The sequence below is a fragment of the Arachis ipaensis genome, chromosome B05 (genome assembly GCF_000816755.2).
Source record: "Arachis ipaensis cultivar K30076 chromosome B05, Araip1.1, whole genome shotgun sequence".
Classification (NCBI taxonomy): Eukaryota; Viridiplantae; Streptophyta; class Magnoliopsida; order Fabales; family Fabaceae; genus Arachis; species Arachis ipaensis.
The window spans coordinates 21,726,315-21,732,562 of record NC_029789.2 but is presented as its reverse complement, the minus strand read 5'-3'; positions in this window follow the sequence as shown (position 1 = coordinate 21,732,562).

The window sequence follows — 6,248 nt, the reverse complement described above, 5'->3', positions numbered from 1 at the left end:
GGACGGATTTAGGATTTTTAATATGGAGAGATTGAATTGTGGAGAAATTTTTTTAACTTTTTTTTAGATTTTTTGTTACATAAAAATAATTTAGGAATAATATATAGTTATTGAATTGGTTTTATTCAAAAATCTTATAAAACCAATTCTAACTATATATTATTCCTGAATTGCTTTTATGTAATGAGAAAATCTAAAAAAAAAATTAAAAAATTTTGTCTATAATTCGATCTCTTCATATTAAAAATTTTAGATCTCTCTGATAATATAAATACAAAAATATTTTATACACTATTATAATTAAAATATCTTTTACCGTTATTTTATATGAATATCCTAAAAAATTACGAATGACTCTTTTTATTTTATATTTTTACGTTTTGCGCTTATCAATGTCCATTTCTTCTTTACTTTTAAAACTTATATCATGGAATTAACGAATAATATGTATAATTATGGATATAAAAATTAGAAAATAAAGAATTTTTATTTAAATAAAAAATAATCAATTAATATCTTAAAAAAGCATAAACATTGATAAAAGTTAACAAATTTACTTCACAAGTCATGGAGGTTTTGCAATTTTTATATTTGTTTCTTTAAAATTTTATACAACGGCCACACTTTATATAAATATTGAGAGGGCAAAAAAAATTAACATTGAATTCAGTTTTAAGACAATCTGGTATGATTAATTTTTAACTAGTTTATTTAAGTAAATTATCAAAGATATGACATTATGAATTAAAGATTTACAGATGTCAGTTTTAGTGAATTCACAAAATAAAAAAGTAAATCTTATTAATAAAACTATTACGAAGATTTTTAATAAGAACAATGCTACATGACTAATAACAAGTATTATCATTTTTTGTTGGCACTTAGTCGGTAATAATTTGTACCCAAATTTATAGATATTTTGTACATAATAAATATGTAATTTGCACCTATATTTATCAAAATTTTGCACACATAAATCATTACCATTTGCACTCAAAATTTTTAAAGTTTGAACACATAAATTAAATAAAATTTATCTGTTAAACATAATTTAGTATTTATATTCACCAAAAGATAAGCAAAACTGCTAAAAATTACTAATCTCCAAAATTTTTCTTTTAATAATAATAATAATAATAATAATAACTATAATAATATCAAAAATACTGTTTAATAGTTATTTTTATTTAAAATAATAATATTTTTTTATAAAATTTTAACACTTTATAAATTTATACTCTCATATAATTCATGCCACAAATACATTAGTAATAGAAATCCACATAAATATCACATGATTTAATTCTTGTTTTTTTTCTTCTTTTGATTACTCTCATCATTAATAGTTCATGACCTTTTATTGATGCAAATATTATAATAAATTTTCATACTAAGGCCTAACCATTGAAGTTTTGGAATTATCCACTCAAAAAATACTAACAGTTATTTACTCTTTTACCGTGCAGTAATCACTAACAATAAGAGCTTATCACTCTAACTAACAATTTGTACCAACTCTCCACATGTCATATGTTCATTGATCAGTTAAAATTTGGCCACTCATAGCCATTATAACCTTCGCCACCAAAGACCTACCTATAATTATTTTTATTAAAAAATTAAATATTTTTTATGGATATGACCAAAATATCTTTTAAGTTTTTACAATAAAAAAAAAGTACTGCTACACATACAAGTCTTTTTTGTCATACAAGTCACTTACATAACGCATTCGTGAAATCACGTTGTTCCTCTTTGTATTCCGCGTTCCTTCTCCTCCTCTTCCTTATTCTTCTTCTTCTTCTTCTTCTTTTTCTTTACGTTTTTCCTCCTTTTTCTTTGCGTGTTTTATTTTCATCATCTTTTTTTTATTACTGCTGTTGTTACTGTATTTTTTTTCCTCCTCCTCTTTCTATTGATTTTGCAATAGTATATATTTTTCTTCTTTGTTTAATTTTTTCCTCCCAAAAAAATTATGAGAATATGAAATAAGAAGATGAAGAAGAAGAAGCAGCAGAAGATGAGAAGCAGGAAGAGAAAGGGTTTTGAATTATGCAGAACTTATCAACACACATACATAAAAAATTCTTAAATAATACACTCAAATATTTTCGTGTTACACCCAAATTTACTGCAAGAAAAATATTTCTTCTAATGCTGCATTTTTTTTGTTCTTTTTTTCCTTATTTCTTTCTTTTTTTTAGTTGAATGAATATAAGTTTATCCTCTTCCAAGTAATTTTGTAGTATTATGTGTTTCTTCTTTTTTGTTTGATTTTTTTTTTATTTTTATTTTTGTTAAAAAAGTAAAACAAAAAGAAACTTGAGAAGGTAAAATAAAAAAGAAAAGATAATGAAAAAAAAGAAGAAGATGATGGTGACGGCGGTGATGAAAAAAAGAAGAAGCAGTATAATATAAGGAGGAGGAAGAGGGAGAATTTTGAATTATGCAGAACTTATCAGCATACATACACCGAAAATTCTTAAACAATACACTCAAATATCTTAGTGTTACACCTAAATATCTTCGTGTTACACCTAAATTTTCTGCAAATACAGAAAAATATTTTCTCTAATGTTGCATTTTTTTTCTTCTTCTTTTTTTTCTTATTTCTTTTTTTCTTTTAGTTGAATGAATGTAAATTCATCCCCTTCCAAATAATTTTACAACATTATGTGTTTCTTCTTCTTTATTTGTTTTTTTTGTTTTTATTCTTATTAAAAGAGTAAAATAAGAAAAAACTTGAGAAGATAAAATAAGAAAAAAATATGAATAAAAAAAAGAAAATGATGATGATGATAATTAAAAAGAAGAAGAAGAAGCAAGAAGATGAGGAGGAGAGAGAAGAAGAATTTTGAATTATGCATAACTTATCAGCACATATACACCGAAAATTCTTAAACAATACATTTAAATATCTTCGTGTTACACCCAAATTCACTGTAAATACAGAAAAATATTTTCTTTAATGCAAAACTTTTACATTACATTCAATTCAAACCATCAACGATGAAACATTATTCACCTACCGAATCATAAACTACTAACAAAAAAATTCACTAGAATCGAACCACACCTCAGCCACTTGATTGGATTTAAAATAATAAATAATTTCGTTCTGATTCAATTTACAATCTGCACTTGAATTATTCATTATCTTTAACAACGAGATGACTAATGATGGAGGAGAATGAGGAAAAGGAATGAGGAGAGGAATTCCAATGAAAAAAGAAAGGAGGAAGAAAAAAAGGAAGTAGTGTTGGTGACGACGATAACAAAAGAGAAAAATAATAAAAAAGAAGGAGAATGTGCGTATGAAGAAAAATGTGCAGGCATAAATATAAATGACTTGTATAGACTTGTAAAAAAAAATGACTTGTACTTGAAGAATAATTATAAAAAAAATTAAATTTTAAACCATCTTAAATTAATAAAATTAAAAATAAGTAAAATCTGAACTTTCTGTCTTTGGACTCCGACTCCATTTCTTCTCAAGAGAATTGAATCAAAATCATCTTCTCCTCCTTCCCAGGAAAAGAGAAAGAGAATTCCTTTACAATATCAAAGAAAGTCAAATTAGAAGAATTTTGGAATCAGGATTTTATTATTACATTATTATAAGAATCCTCGTTGCTGCCTGAAGACGGTGGCGGTGTCACACAACATGGAGAACAACATGCTGCCATCAACACCTAACAAGTTGAAACCAAAAAAGTACCAACCCTGCAACTGCAACCACTATATGATTGTCTTAGGCTATCAACACTCACCTTTTGATTCTCCATATTCCTCACCGTCATCCTCTTCTTCTTCATCCTTTCCCCGCCGTCAACCGCCGGATATCATGGGGCAGCTACCACTTGGAGAATTCGTGAAGTCATCCCGCAGGAACTCTGACTCCGGACTCACCGTCCTAGTCACCGACGCCGCCGACTTCATAGGTTGCCGTGTGTCTCTTATCCTCAGGCGGCACGACGACGGCATTCTTGACCTTGACAGTTTCAATCGGGATTTGTTTTCTCATATGAACACAGATTTATTTTCTTATATGAATAATATAAATAATTAGGGATTNAATTTTTATCAATACTTAATCATATACTATTATATGAATTGAAATGTTTGACTTAATTATTAATTGCTAATTTTAAAATTATACTAACACAAACAGAGTTAAACTCTAAAATGGTCCCTAAAATTGACGTCGTGCACTAAAATCGTTATTGAGATTCCAATTGCACCAATTACGTTCCTGAGATTGAAAAAAGTGCACCATATTAGTCCCTGACCCATTTTCCCTTAACGACATGATGACATGGCTGGATGACGTGGACGGTAAGTGACACGTGTCACTTCATGATTTGACCACATGTAATGATATGATGATGTGGTGACCAGTGACACGTGGCATGCTGATGTGGATAGTTGTGCCACGTGTCACAATATTATTTGGCCACGTATCTGTTTGTGTCACGTGTCGCAACAGTATTCGTCCACGTGTCATCCATTATGTCATCGTTGTAGATGCACCAAATTAGTCCCTCACTTTGCATTAAGTGACTCATTTTAGTCCCTAAAATTGAATGTCGTGCACCAAACTAGTCCTTTCACCAATTTTTTCTCATTTTTTTAAATTTAAAATTTTCAATATCTTAGATGCACTAATTTCAATTCTATTTTTTCATATATTTAAATACAAGTGTTTTCATAAAAATTTTAAAATTTTAGTTTTAATTATATAATTTTTTTCATAATTTAACATTGGTAAATTTTATAATATATAAGTATGTTATTATAAAAAAATAATAATATGATTGATTGGACACATTTTTTTTCATAAAAAAACACGTGCTTTTAACAAGAAATCAATAATTAAAATATACATTTTTTTTATTCTTATGAAATACACATTTTCGTTATGTGTAAATTAGCTAGATTGAAGGTACTTCAAGCACTCTCACTATTATCTCCGACTTCTGCAGTCTAAACGAAAGAGGTCAGAGATGGTAATGAGGGAAACTTGAAATGCCTTAACGTCAACTCCAAGACGTCGATTAGGGGTATCCGCAAGAGAAAAAAATATTTTATAAAAGTACTGAAAGAGGTCGGAGATAGTAGTGAAGGTGCTTGAAATGCCTTCACGTCAACTCCAAGTCAGCGGTTAGGGTATTCGCAAGAAAAAAAATATTTTATAAAAGCACTTTTATTTGAATAACATGTGAAAAAATAGAATTGAAATTAATGCATTCAAAAATATTGAGAATTTTGAATTTATAGAAAAAAATGAGAAAAAATTGGTGAAGGGACCAGTTTGGTGCACGACATTCAATTTCAGGGACTAAAATGAGTCATTTAATGCAAAATGAGGGACTAATTTGGTGCATTTACAACGACAACATAATGGATGACACGTGGACGAATACTGTTGTGACACGTGGCACAAACAAACACGTGGCCAAATAACATTGTGACACGTGGCACAACTATCCACATCAGCATGCCACGTGTCACTGGTCACCACATCATCATATCATTACACGTGGCCAAATCATGGAGTGACACGTGTCACTTACCGTCTACGTCATCCAGCCATGTCATCACGTCGTTAAGGAAAAATGGGTCAGGGACTAGTATGGTGCACTTTTCTCAATCTCAGAGACGTAATTGGTGCAATTGAAATCTCATAGACGATTTTAGTGCACGATGTCAATCTCATGGAACATCTTGAGGTTTAACTCAACACAAACATTTGAAATGTAACTATGTAAAAAAATTATAATCACTCCAAATATATCATTAAACTCATGTTTAAAGAAGTTGTATAAAACATTTAACAAGTTTTTACACAATGATGCATATTATTTTTCGGTACAACTAAAAGAATTAATTTTTTTTTTCAAAAATAAGTAAATAAAAAAGTCAAACACAACTTTTTTCCGCAACTATATGAAAAGATATGATAAAAAGAAAAGAGAGAATGATAAAATTGACTAAATGTGAATTAATACAAAAAAAAGACGATTATTCAGTATTATTATTAAGTTAAACGTTTTTAGTAATATTTTTATTTCCATCTCCTCTTTTATTTTTGATTTTATCCCTGTAGAACACGTGATTCACAAAAGGTCCAGAAGTAATATCTTGACATTTATTTTCTAAAATTCAATCCTAATTATCCTAAAAAAACAAATAATAATATAAGACAAATAAAATAAATAAAAAAACTTATGTAAATATTCAAAAAAATT